General features: G+C 49.9%; 1 protein-coding gene across 12 annotated transcripts in view; it reads left to right on the top strand.

The window, feature by feature from the left end:
- The window catches only part of LOC101940198 (butyrophilin subfamily 1 member A1-like), a 181211-nt gene that overhangs the window by 74758 nt on the left and 91927 nt on the right, over positions 1 to 14526 (top strand). For 2 of the 12 annotated variants that reach the window (XM_065564707.1, XM_065564701.1), the window contains exon 1: positions 12382 to 12640. The exons of the other annotated variants lie outside the window; for them this stretch is intronic. The gene's annotated coding sequence lies outside the window, so the exon portion shown is untranslated. Of the gene's footprint in view, positions 1 to 12381; positions 12641 to 14526 lie in introns of those variants that run through there. 12 annotated transcript variants of the gene reach the window in all.

Raw genomic sequence — 14526 nt, forward strand, 5'->3', positions numbered from 1 at the left:
CACCCTCCTCACCCCACTGCCAGCAATTCCTCAGCATGACACCGTCTGCCCCTTCTTCTATTGTCCCTGTCTCCTCCCCTCACCCTGGCCTCCAGTCAGCATGCCTTCCACCCTCGTGCCTGTCCCTTTCTCCCTCTCCACACATAAGCACCCATCTGCCCTCCTCCTTCAGATTGGTTCTCAGCCCCAGGGTCCATCCACATGTGAATCAGGCGGGTTTCTCTTCACACAGCCTGGGCCCAGCGGAGAGGCACTGAGAGCACAGGAGAGAGGCTGCCTGCTCTCCACTCCCAGGTCTGAGTCCAGCACAGGCTGCCCAGAGCTGCAAGCACAGGGGAAGCGTAGCTCAGCCCGAGGCTGGAGTGCACACACAGGATGTTTGGAGAACTTAGCAGCTAAAATCTAAAGCATCTCCAGTGAGCATGTGCAGACCACAATTTTTCAAAGGCTTATGATGTGGCCAAATTTAGGCAAAATTTTCCCAGGGATGGATAAAAGCACATCAGCCTTGAGACACAGGCTATGCCCTCACCCAGTTTTGAATCCCTGCTCTGAAACACGGGCTAGTGCTTCTCAAAGAAAGGGTCATAACATTTTAGCTTGAGCAAAATAAGGTGCTTGCCCTTAGCCTCATTTTTGGAAACGGCTGAACCGTTTTGCCTGAAATTTCTCCCAAATATTCAACCTGAGGCGGACACACAGTGTGGAAAGTTTCAGCCCAAATGGATGATGTGCAGCAAAGTTATAAGCAATTGAACACAAGGCTTGTAAAGGGAAGTGCTGGGCAACTTTACCAGTTTTGCTTGCATTGCACCCTGGGTAGGTATCCCAGGGTTCCAAGCGCTGTACCAAGTCAGGGTGGATTGAGGGATTCCAGCCAGTGGGAATCGGCGTCCAACTCCCAGGCCCCTGCTGCATCCCAGTTACCAGCAGGACTGTAAGAATGAGGAAATGTCTCCCCTGTGCATCCAGCTTAGGGTTACCATACGTCCTCTTTTTCCCAGACATGTCCAGCTTTTCGGCAGTCAAACCCCTGTCCGGGGGGAATTGCCAAAAAGCCGAACATGTCCAGGAAAATGGCGGCTCTGCTCCTCCCGTGACTCTTCGGCTCTGTTTAAGAGCCGAGCTGCCCGTGCGCTATGGGCTTCAGGCAGCCCCCTTGCCTCCAGACCCCAGTCGCCAGCCGGGCACTTCCCCTCCCGGGCTCCAGCGGCGCAGGGTCCGGAGGCATGGGGGCTGCCCGAAGCCGGTAGCGCTCGGGCAGCCCGGCTCTTAAACAGAGCCGAAGAGTCGGGGAGAAGCAGAGCCACCGCGGCTGGAGGCTCTGCTCCTCTTTGGCTCTGTTTAAGAGCCGGGCTGCCCGAGCGCTACCGGCTTCGGGCAGCCCCCGTGCCTCTGGACCCTGCGCCGCCGGAGCCCGGGAGGGGAAGTGCCTGGCTGGGGGTGCAGGGTCCGGAGGTATAGGGGCTGCCCAAAGCCCGAGCGCTACCGGCTTCACGGTTTACCGGGCAGCCTCCAGACTCTGCGCCCCCGGCTGGGCGCTTCCCCTCCCGGGCTCCAGCTGCGCTGGGGAAGCGCCCGCCGGGGGCGCAGGGTCTGGGGGCTGCCCGGCAAACCCTGAAGCCAGTAGCGCTGGGGCAGCTCTTTCCCCGTGGCTGGGAGTGGGAGGGAGGAGGGGGCGGAGTTAGGGCAGGGAAGGGGTGGAGTTGGGGCGGGGCTAGGGGTGGGGAAATGGGCGGGGCCCGGGCCCGTGGAGGGTCCTCTTTTTTTATTTAATAGATATGGTAACCCTAATCCAGTTCATTCCTATTTCAGTGGCGAAATGAAACAGAGACAGAAGCTGCAGCAGGGCACCTATCTTGGTAGTGCCCATGGTCTCCAACCACAGACCTTGACCCTGCCGCGCCAGCCGCTGTACAGATGCACAGATGGTCCCTTCCCCACACAGCCAGTGCAGACACCAAGGTTAAATTAGATGATCCATTTTTAATCACCATGTTTATTCCTAATATACAAAATATACAAAACAAAAGGGGGAGGCTGCACCGGTGGGGGTGGGGGTGAGGGGAGGACAGTCCATGTCTCAGGGAGAGACTGTAAAAAAATAAAACAATGGAAAGGAAACAAACCAAGTCCCCAGATGCCAACAGAAATAAAGTCAGTCCGTTTTCACAGAAAACAGCTTCACGCCCCTCCCCCTCCAACGACTCACTAGCACCAAGGGGAGTCGTGTGTTTGCAGTCCGCGGGGTGAGGATGGGTATTTACAGCAAGGGGAGGAGCTCTGATCTCACTCGTTCTCATGCATGTGGGGGGATGATGTTGTACTTAAAGTACTGCACAGGATCTTTTCAGGAGGAATAAGGCAAAACACATTTATTAGTAATACATGTATCAAAACTGTATCAAATGCATATGATCTATATTACACTCATGCACTCACATACACACACAAGCACACTCCATCTTGTTGTTGTTACCAACTAGTTGCTCCCCTTAACTTCACTGGCTAAGTGAGTTAGATGGGGGAGGGGTGGAGCCGGGCTTCTGCTGATCTGGATCGATGCTCCGATGTTGACAAGACGAGACCCGGGGTCCTCTGCAAGACACCTCACGTTTATAGCATCTTACCTCTCATGCAAATCTATACCAGATTCAAAATCTGGGTCTGTGTCCATTGGTCCTTTAAGCTGCTTCTCTCTGGGTGTTGTCCCAATGCTGCAAAGAGGGTGTTGGTGTTGGCTTCTAACCCCCAAGGCCTTCAATATGTCTGATCTTCTTTAGTGAACCCACTTGACAAGTTTTATTGTTCTTGGGTCTGGCTTCCATCCCCTCTCCAAGGGTTGCGGCTGTCTGGAGGTGCCTGCCTTCCACCCTTTACTCATTCACACCTCGTTCATTCAACAGGGCAATTGATTACAAAGTGGGGCGGGGGGGGGGGGAGGAGAGATCTTATTCTACTCCTAGCAAAAAGACATTTTTTTTCTACATTAATTATACTATCTTAGGGGCTATAACATTATACAAAGTTTCTATATAAGGATCTGTGAAAGATGAAAAAGGAAAAAAGGAGATTTAAGTGCAGACATCTTAGTTTTGTTAAAGATAGAGCAAAAGTCAAGCTAACCCTAACCACGCAAGACTTGTAACAGCAGGACTTGTGCAAGTGGGAAACTGCAAGGGATGCTGTTTTAGCCTTGCCTTAAGATAAAAAAATGGACAAGCTGCAAGCCTTGAGACAGAACTTCCAGGCAGAAAAAAGCCGAATGCACCCGCCTGGAAGCACTGGCTAAGCAAATACTGGTCCTTTAGGGACTTATCAAAAAATAAATAAATTAACCATTTGTGCTCAGCATACACCACAATGGCAGTGTGTCTGCCATAAAAAGGAAATTGAACAGTTAAAACGCGCATTGGCCATATGTTCTGCCCAGGTGGCAAGCCTCATGGGGGAGGACTCAGGTAGCCATAGTGAGTGAGAATGTTTAAGGAAAGAGACCAGGAGGGGTGGGGGCTAGTTGAAAAGCCCACCCTCCTTGCTAAACTGATATTGGGACAAAGCTTGTGCCCATGGAAAGAGACGGTTCAGTGAGAAAAGCAGGATCAAGCCCAAACAAGCAGTTATACAACAGATAAAAAATAAAATGTGATAGAAGTAAGGGAAGCCGTAATTACGGGCATGGAAAATTTAAATCCCTGGAACAATAATTGGAATGGTAAAATCTAAGTTAATTGGGTGTTGTTTTGGGAAATAAGCAAGTGATTTAAAAAAAAAGAAAGTTAACTCTGTAGTCACTGGAGAAAGCCCCTGCGGCAGGAATAGCAGGAGGAAAATAGTTGCCCCTGGTGCAGAACCACAGACCTGCCGCTTCTACAAGGAGGGGGCTGGGGTCCGGGTGATGGTGAATAGCCCCCACATTGAGCTCCTCTTGCAGCCTTCTGCTCATAACACACAGCACAATACTGAAGAGCAGTGCAGGATCCTGCTTTCTGACCCACATGGCTGGCTCACAGGTTACCAGGGCAGATGAAATGTGACTGGAAACCTAGTATAGGGTTACCATATTCAAACATTTAAAAAAGAGGACACTTCCCCGGGGCCCCGGTCCCGCTCCCGGCCCTGCCCCAACTCCGCCCCTTCCCCGGCCCCGCCCCAACCCCACCCCTTCTCCGCCCCCATTCCAACCCCTTCCCCAAAGTCCCTGCCCCAACTCTGCCCTCTCCTCTGAGCACCCCGCATTCCCCCTCCTCCCTCCCACTCTGATCTTGGTTCGGGGTCGCTAAGTGCTTTCCTGCTCCCCTCTCACCCCGCAGCCCCTGCAGCCTCTATGCGCTTGCCTGCCCTGCTCCTCCTCACCCTGCAGCCTCTGCACCCCTCGCACCTGCAGCCTCTGTGCCCCCTGCTCCCCACTCGCCCTGCAGCCTCTGCACCCCCCCCGCCCCTGCAGCCTCTGTGCCCCCTGCTCCCCACTCGCCCTGCAGCCTCTGCACCCCCCCGCCCCTGCAGCCTCTGTGCCCCCTGCTCCCCACTCGCCCTGCAGCCTCTGCGCCCCCTGCCTGCCCTGCCCCTGCAGCCTCTACACCCCCCCCCCCGCCTGCCCTGCTCCCCCCCCCACTCACCGGGCAGAGGGAGAAATGCAGGCTCCACGTGGAATCAAACATTGCCGGCTGCTCTGTGGGAGAGGAGAGAGCGGGGGAGGGGGAGGGACTCTGGCTGCTAGAGGCCCTAGTGGCTGCGAGCGGCTTTCAATCAGGCCAGGCGTCCAATCAGCTCTGCCGCACTCTGCATGAGGGGAAGGGGGAAATCCCGGACATTTCTTCTTGATTAGAAATCTCCCCCGGATGGCCATTTAACACTAAAAAAGCCGGACATGTCCGGGGAAACCGGACGGATGGTAACCCTAACCTAGTAGGATGCCCATGGATGATGGGGATGAGAAACCTGCATCATGTGATGCTGTACCTGCCCCATGAGGCATTGCAAACCCTTCCCAAAACATCCTGCGACCAGTTGCACAGTGGGATAGCTACCCACAGTGCACTGCTCTCTGTGCCATTGCAAGAGCTGCTACTGTGGATGTGCTCGCTGACACACGAAGCATGGTGTGGACATGCAACAGCGGTTTAATTACAGTGGTGGCTGTACATCGATGTAACTTAAATCAACTTTGAACTTTGTAGTGCCGACATAGCCTAAGTAAGGCCTTGGCTACACTCGAAACTTCAAAGTGCTGCTGCGGGAGCGCTCCCACGGCAGCGCTTTGAAGTGCGAGTGTGGTCGCGGCACCAGCGCTGGGAGAGAGCTCTCCTAGCGCTACAGGTACTCCACCTCCCTGAGGGGATTAGCTTACAGCGCTGGGAGCATGGCTTCACAGTGCTGTAACTCACTGCGCTCAGGGGGGGGGGTTTCACCCCCCTGAGTGAGAAAGTTGCAGACCTGTAAAGCGCCAGTGTAGCCAAGCCCTAAGACGGTTCTACAGATGGATAAACTGTCAAGCTGCTGCTGAAAAAAAAAGTCCTGATATTGGAGAATTCTATCTGAGATCATGAGTGAGGCTTAATTTTACTTAGGGTATGTCTACACTATGAGAGTATTTCGATTGTACTTAAATCGAATATGTGGAATCGATATTACAAAGTCGAACGTGTGTATCCACACTAAGGACAGTAATTCGACTTTGTGAGTCCACATTAACGGGGCAAGCGTCGACATTGGAAGCGGTGCACTGTGGGCAGCTATCCCACAGTTCCCGCAGTCCCCGCTGCCCATTGGAATTCTGGGTCGAGCCCCCAATGCCTGCTGGGGAAAAAAATGTGTCGAGGGTGGTTTGGGGTAACTGTCATCATCCAACCGTCACTCCCGCCCTCCCTCCCTGAAAATGCTGGCGGGCAATCAGTTCGCGCACTTTTCTGGTGAGTGACAGCACAGACGCCACAACACTGCAAGCATGGAGCCCGCTGCGACCATCACTGCAGTTATGGCCGTTGTCAACACCTCGCACCTTATCATCCACCTTTTCCAGAGGCAGATGCTGAGAAATCGGGCGAGGAGGCTACGGCAGCGCGGTGAGTACATGAAGTCTGAGAGTGGCACAGACCTCTCACAAAGCACGGGACCCCGCGCAGTGAACATCATGGTCACAATGGGTCATGTTGATGCTGTGGAATGGCGATTCTGGGCCCGGGAAACAAGCACGGACTGGTGGGACCGCATAGTGCTGCAGGTCTGGGATGAATCACAGTGGCTGAGAAACTTTCGTATGCGGAAGGGAACTTTCCTTGAACTTTGTGAGTTGCTGTCCCCTGCCCTGAAGCGCAAGGACACCCGGATGCGAGCAGCCCTGACTGTCCAGAAGCGAGTGGCCATAGCCCTCTGGAAGCTTGCAACGCCAGACAGCTACCGGTCAGTCGCGAATCACTTTGGCGTCGGGAAATCTACCGTGGGGGTTGCTGTGATGCAAGTAGCCAACGCAATCGTTGAGCTACTGCTGTCAAAGATAGTGACCCTTGGAAACGTCCAGGTCATCATAGATGGCTTCGCCCCGATGGGATTCCCAAACTGCGGTGGGGCTATAGATGGAACTCACATCCCTATCCTGGGACCGGACCACCAGGCCAGCCAGTACATTAACCGAAAGGGCTACTTTTCAATGGTGCTGCAAGCACTGGTGGACCATAGGGGACGTTTTACCAACATCAACGTAGGATGGCCGGGCAAGGTTCATGATGCTCGTGTTTTCAGGAACTCTGGTCTGTTTAGACGGCTGCAGGAAGGTATTTACTTCCCGGACCAGAAAATAACTGTTGGGGATCTGGAGATGCCTATAGTGATCCTCGGGGACCCAGCCTACCCGCTAATGCCCTGGCTCATGAAGCCCTATACAGGCGCCCTGGACAGTGCAAAAGAACTCTTCAACTACCGGCTGAGCAAGTGCAGAATGGTGGTGGAGTGTGCTTTTGGACGTCTCAAGGGGAGATGGAGAAGCTTACTGACTCCTCTGATCTCAGCGAAACCAATATCCCCATTGTTATTGCAGCTTGCTGTGTGCTCCACAATCTGTGTGAGAGCAAGGGGGAGATCTTTATGGCGGGGTGGGACGTTGAGGCAAATATCCTGGCTCCTGATTACGCCCAGCCAGACAGCCGTGCGATTAGAAGAGCCCAGTGGGACGCGCTGTGCATCCGGGAGGCTTTGAAAGCTAGGTTCCACAGTGAGCAGGGTAACCTGTGACTATTAAGTTTGTTTAAAGAGAAGCTGAACCTGCCCCCGTTTCTTTACCCACTTACTGTTGACTATCCTCTGCAGCTACATACCCCGTTCACCCTGTCTCCCCACTTCCAACACATGTTTAAAAATAAAAGACATGGAACTTTGTTAATGAACACTGTTTTCTTTATTACGCATTTCACGGTAAAGTGTTGAAAGTGGGACGCAGGCTGTGGTGGGTAGCGGGCGTACTGATGGAAAGAATGCTTCTAAACTCGAGGAATGACAGGCTTCTGCTAATAGAGCGGTCCGCAGTGGTGGACTGGTTGTTTCAACGGAGCCTGCCACCCCTCCTTTTCGGGACTCTGTGTGTGGGGGCTATGTAACTTTGTGGCGGGGGAGGACGGTTACAGATCCCCTGCTGCGTGGCTCTGTCATCCAGGACAAGGACCGCTGCATAAGATCTCTAACCACCCTCCCCCGCCACAAAGTCACATAGCCCTCCCCCCCGAAAATGAAAACCACCTCCCAGACTGACCAGGGTGCCTAGTGATTGCAATGTGTGTGTGCCCTGCTGCTGAACCTGCCCCTGCCTCTGTACCCTGGTAAAAGTGACTGTCCTCTCCAATTACCAACCCCCTTCCCCCCTTCAAACACAGTCTCCCCTAAAAGAACATGATGGATACAGTAATTAACAGAAACGTATCTTTTATTAACAACTACACAGTTAGGGGATGAAACTGGGATGGGGGCTTGGGTGAAGTGGGAAGGAAAGGACTTATCAAATGAGAGCTTTCTGGTACTTGAGCAGTCTGCAGGGGTGGAGTGACAGTTTTCACGGCACCTGCTGCCCCTCCTTCTTGGAACTTTGGGTGAGGGGGGGATGGGACTTTGTGGCGGGGGAGGGTGGTTAGAGATAGACTGCAGCGGAGCTCTGTTCTCCTGCCTCCGGTCCTGCAGAACATCCACAAGGTGCCGGAGTATGTCCGTTTGCTCCCTCATTAGTCCAAGCGGCGTTTGAGTCGCCTGCTGGTCTTCCTGCCGCCACCTGTCCTCCTGTTCGCTGTGTGATCACTGGTATTGAGACATGTTCTCCCTCCACTGGGTCTGCTGTGCCGACTCGGCTCGGGAGCAGACCATAAGTTCTGAGAACATCTCGTCCCGTGTCCTTTCCTTTCTCCGCCTAATCTGAGCCAGCCTCTGCGAGGGGGGTGGCATGGTAGGTCGGGAGACATTTGCAGCTATGGGATGGGAAAAAGGGAGTGAATTCCTCACAAAGATAATTTTTTGTGAACAATGAACATAGTCTTTCTCTGTGAACAAGACCATGCACAGCACCTATCACATGCGCACTCAGGACAAGGTCGAATTTTCGGCCTTCGCATTCAGTGCCTGGGGTCTTGCAGTGGAGATCAGACAACCGGGGCAGGACAGAGGAATTCGGGTAGCAGGCTGACATGGTAAGCCGTAGACTTTTGGCTGCTTAAAACTTAAATTATAGCTGTGCCCTCCTTTCACGTTCAAAGCAATGCTCCTATCGTTGGCCAGTTCCTGCTGCCGGCAATCCGGCAAGCATGAACTCTGCCCCTGTCCCACCCCCCCGCAGCTGTCCCCGGGAAAGATCCCTGTATGCTGCCCCTCTCCCGCCTCCACCGCATGGCTGTAAACTGCCGGTTACAGTTCTGTAAAGGAACAGGCAAGCAGTCCCAATAGTAACATTCCCCTAATTCTAAGCAGGTCACCATGAGCGACATCACTCTTCTGAGAATTTCGGAGACCGAGAAAGAACGCATGCTGCGTGAAAGCCAGCAAAAACCAGGGCCGTATGCCGCCATGCTCTGCAAGGCAATGATCCCAGAGTACTTGATGATAGCCTGGCGAGGAAAAGTTTCCTACTACGGAGGACATAATAAGGCCGCTGTCCCCAGGAACCTCATGCAAAGGCTTTCCAATTACCTCCAGGAGAGCTTCATGGAGATGTCCCATGAGGATTTCTGCTCTATCCCCTGACATATAGATCTTCTTTTCCAGTAGCTGCACTGGCAAGGACTAAAAAGTAGAGCACCTAGGGCAAACTAATCATGATAAACTGGACATTGTTAGATTCTTTTGCAGTAGTTGCACTGCCAAGGACTAAAACGATAAGCGCCTAGGGCAAACAAATCATGAAAAACCCATTGATAATATTCCTGTTCTGTTTAAAATAAATGTTTACATGTTTAAAACACTTACCGACTGATCCTTCCCCTGATTCAGGGTCAGGGTTAACGCCTGGGGACGGTTGGTAGGGGATCACTGTGAGGGTGATGAAGAGATCCTGGCTGTCTGGGAAATCAGCGTTGTAAGCGCTGTCGACTGCCTCGTCCTCCTCCTCACCTTCCTCATCTTCCCCATCCTCTAACATCTCCGAGGAAGCGGCCGTCGACAATATCCCATCCTCAGAGTCCACGGTCAGTGGTGGGGTAGTGGTGACGGCCACACCTAGAATGGAATGCAGTGCCTCGTAGAAACGGCATGTCTGGGGCTGGGATCTGGAGCATCCGTTTGACTCTTTGGTCTTCTGGTACGCTTGTCTCAGCTCCTTGATTTTCACGCGGCACTGCGTTGCATCCCGGCTGTATACTCTCTCTGCCATGGCTTTTGAGATCTTCTCGTAGATCTTTGCATTCCGTCTTTTCGATCGCAGCTCCGAAAGCACGGTCTCATCGCCCCACACAGCGATAACATCCAAGACTTCCCGATCGGTCCATGCTGGGGCCCTCTTTCTATTCTGAGATTGCATGGTCACCTCTGCTGGAGAACTCTGCATGGTTGCCAGTGCTGCTGAGCTCGCCACGATGTCCAAACAGGAAATGAGATTCAAACTGCCCAGACAGGAAAAGGAATTCAAATTTTCCCAGGGCTTTTCCTGTGTGGCTAGTCAGAGCATCCGAGTTCAGACTGCTGTCCAGAGTGCCAACAGAGTGGTGCACTGTGGGATAGCTCCCGGAGCTATTAGCGTCGATTTCCATCCACACCTACCCTAATTCGACATGGCCATGTTGAATTTAGCACTACTCCCCTTGTTGGGGAGGAGTACAGAAATCGAATTTAAGAGACCTCTATGTCGAACTAAATAGCTTCGTTGTGTGAACGGGTGCAGGGTTAATTCGATTTAACGCTGCTAAATTTGACATAACCTCCTAGTGTAGACCAGGCCTTAGAAATTGCTGTCAACACCCCCCATTTTGTCAACCCCCCATTTTGACTACACAATGAAATAGTCCCCCATGCGATATTTCTGTAATTTAAAAAATGACATTAGTGGAAGAGCTTACACCAGGGCAATGTGTCATGGCAGAGAACAACTGGAATTTTACATAATGCATCTCAAATTGAAGTGATAAAACTGGAACAAAATTCCAAAGGCCAAAATATTCCATGTAGCCCCTGCATTAGGGCCATGGCAGGTCCCCTCTGTGCCAGTCAAACAAGCTGAGTCTGAGTTGTAGGTGGGAATACATAAGCTGCACCCTGCTCTTCTTGAAGATCCTGGTTCATTGCATGGGCTGATCTGGAGGATGAGAGGAGGAAGACCAGGAAAGACCCTGCCCCTCCCTGCAACCTTTTGGGCAAGGTGCCACCCTGGGATGCCAAGGGAGGGAGTGTGATTGTGACTGGCCTTTGCGGAGGGTGAGGAAAGGGAAGAGGAGGCTTGCAGCACCCTCTCTGCATATCCACACAAATGCCAGTTACCACCAGGCCTCCAGATGTGCAGAAGTGAGTGACCCAAATCGCACAAGCCCATTATCTGAACCGACGTTTGAACAAGACGGCCTGGGAAGTCAATAGAACACTCGCAGGTGGCAACATTTTCTAAGCCTGCCGACTGTGATGTAGTAGTGAGACACAGCCTGCCCTTTTCCTCCAGAAACACTTTCCTTCACCACCTTCTGGTCCCTCCCAGCTCTATGCACTGTAGGGATGGACTCTCAGAGATAATTCTCCCACTGTGCCATTCTGGGAGACAGCTCTTTGCGGGTATGTCTGCACAGCGGCTGGGAGGTACAATTCCCAGCTTGGATGTTCATACCTGTGCTAGCTCCCTCTTTTTCCCCACCTCCTCTGCAGTGACAAAATGGACAGTGATAAGCCCCCTGTCAAGCCTCACATGTGGCTGGGACTCCCCCTGTCATCCCTCAGTGGCTGCTTTTCTTAGTGCCTTTCTTTATTCATTATCCCGTTTCTGAATAGAAAACTTTTGTATGAAGTTGGAGCCTCTTAAAGGAGAGGTTTTGTTTGGTTTTGTTCCTGTTTTGAGTTTTAAATTAACTTAAAAAAAATTGCATACAAGACTAAACCCCAGGAACTGAACACCCAAAGTTTATATGAAAAATGTTCTAATAAACAAAACGGAGGGTTTGTAATGAAATGATCTCTCAAAATTTATTTTAGTGCAGACACTCTATCGTAATACAGACTGTTAGCATATAAGAAAAGCCCCACATTCAGTGGCACAACTACTATCTGTATGTGTGGTACATTTCTACTTTATTCCCCGCTTACCAGAGGAAAAATTGCTCACGGATATTTCTTTTTAAATTAATTATTCCTCTGCATTGTATGGTTATTGGCAGAGGCAGGTCACAGCCATGCAGCTTGCACTTGAAGGACAAGATAATATTTTTTCTTTATTATTAATTATTATTTTCTTGGTTCTCAGAATGGCAAAAGTTCAACCAACAGACTTGGACTAACTCTTAAGAAAGCTGTCTCCTTCACAGTTAACTTTATAGTTGCAGTGGGCAGTTTCACTAAGCCCTCAGTTATTGAAACAAATAGTTAATAGGTAACTACTAAGCAAATATGAGAAAACTCAGAAATCCAGAGTTAAAGATACACTAAACTCACAGGGTTATTATAAGCCAGGGTTCGACTTGCAACACCAAGATGCATTTGAAAACAAAGAAATGCACAATTAAATGAGCCCAAACCATGATCTCTCTCCCTGTTGCTTGGACCCAGCTTTTGGTTTCTGGGAGAGGTTCCAAAAAAAATCACCGCCTCGCAAAACTCTCTTGCGACTCCGTTCCAACCAGCTGTGTGAGAAGCGGACGACTTGGCAGAAATCACCATTGTGTTCCATAAAAGGAATGTTGAATTCTTGTTTTTTTTTGTCTCTTCGTGCCAATAACATCATGTGATTTCTTGCTATTCCCCTCCTCTCCCTCTAGCATTGACTTGCAGTCAGTGCACAGAGAGTGGGAAGAATTCAAACATTCATTAGAAACCACTAGAATTACCCCAGATGCTCAGATGAAACAATCTATACTTTAGAATAAACTACTTTATTAAAAAGGCTTCTGCTGGATTCAATGTAACCAAAAGGAAAGGGGTAGCCAAGAGCTCCCCAGAGACCCTGGAGCTGTGGTGACATTTGTTACATAGACACAAGGTAGGGGAATGATTTTTGTTTTATCCTTTGACCTGGGTGTATGCAAAGTGTGAATGAACTGTACCCTGACAGCTAGTGATGAGTGGGGGGGGGAAGAGGAGGAATTTTCAGGACCAGGCTGTATTTACATGAACACACCCACTCTGCCCAGGTACCTAGCAGACAGAGCTGTGTAATATTGCCCAAGTGATCAGTTTTGGCTGATGCTGGGTTACAAATCACTTGAGTATTGAATTCAGGGTCATGGGATGTTGTTATCCTGATTGTGTGAGTAAAGGGCAGCAGAACTGTGCTGAGCTAGTCCTGACTGGGGGGGGGGGGGTCACCCTTAAGAAGTGGGCTATAGTCCACGAAAACTTATGCTCTAATAAATTTGTTAGTCTCTAAGCTGCCACAAGTACTCCTGTTCCTTAACTCAACTGAACCCACTAACAGGGCCGGCTCTAGGCACCAGTGCTCTAAGCGTGTGCTTGGGGCAGCACTTTCCAAGGGGCGGCAGTCCAGCCCCCCCCCCCTTTTTTTGTTTTTTGCTTGGGGCGCAAAAAGCCGGGAGCCAGCCCTGAACCAAGCTGTTCCCTGTCAGCTGAGGCTTTCAGGCTGAGCTGGAACTGACATTGCAGTCAGTAGTTTTCGACCCGACTGTGGGGCTGAGTCCTTTTGGTTCTGATACTTTAAAGGGAAAAAAGTCCAATTTTGTCCAGAATCAATGGAAACCAATTACAGCCTTTATTCATTTTGAGATCAGAGGGAATTAAGCATGTGCCTAAAGTGAAGCACCCTTTGAAATGTATTGCTGAATATCTTGGTATTGGTCTTCTGTATGCATGTCAAGTGATCCACAACAACCACCGAGTGATCAGTTTGTACACATTGCATTGTTATCCTGTGATAAATTAATGTTGCCTCCTATCTTTGTGGCCATAGAGCTGTAGAAGGGTGGCCAGCAGGGGTGATTTTTATGGTCCTGTGTTTAGGGAAGATTTGATGGCATAATGGCAAGAAAGGCCCTTGTAACAAACTATGAGACAGGTTATTTCCTGTGCGAAAAGCCGTCAGTGGGGAGAATTCATGAGGGTATCTCTGGACATGATTTAAAAGGGGGAAAATATTTTTCTTCAAAAAATTGTATGATTTTTGTTTGTTTGATTTGAAATGTTTATGGGTCTTTCCTTTTTATAAAAAACAGCTTGAAGTCATTTGGAAAAAATGGACACACACACTTTAATTTTGGGGAGTGGGTTTTGGGACTTTCCCATTTTCTCGTTCTCACTCTTTTTTTTTTTTTAAGACATGATGCAGGAGAAACATAATAGCAATAATAAAAACAAATCTTTTCATTCCTTTTAGTCTGAACTTGTCATTTGAAATTTACTTGAAATAAATTCATTTTGAAATATTTATTTTTAAATTAAATCACAAGAAAGCGTTTGTGGTTATTTCTGCATTGTTCTGAATGCCATTTTTTTCCATTTATTGTATAATTAAATATATTGAACTAATCAAGTGGTGTCAATTCTCTCATAATTTTATCATGAATCTTGAAATATTTGATATTTTCCTTAAAACCCCAACTGTTCTTGTCCTGTGGTTATGAGAGAATTTCAGTTTTAATTTTTAAAGAAAGTTTCTAGCCTTTGTGATTGCAGAAAAAAGCTTGAGAATATGACCTGAATGTGACCTAATACCTCAGATACCAAAAGGCAACTTAAAAAAAAAAAAAAAACACGTATTTTTTTGTCCGTGTGGCAGAATAGAGATCCATGGATGAGGGGATCTCCTACATGGGCAGAGAACTGGAATTTGTTACATGTTTTGTACAGTGCCTCGCTCAATGGGGTCCTGATCAGTGACTGGTGCCTACATGCTATGGCAATAAAAACAAAATA

The sequence above is a fragment of the Chrysemys picta genome, chromosome 12 (genome assembly GCF_011386835.1).
Source record: "Chrysemys picta bellii isolate R12L10 chromosome 12, ASM1138683v2, whole genome shotgun sequence".
Classification (NCBI taxonomy): Eukaryota; Metazoa; Chordata; order Testudines; family Emydidae; genus Chrysemys; species Chrysemys picta.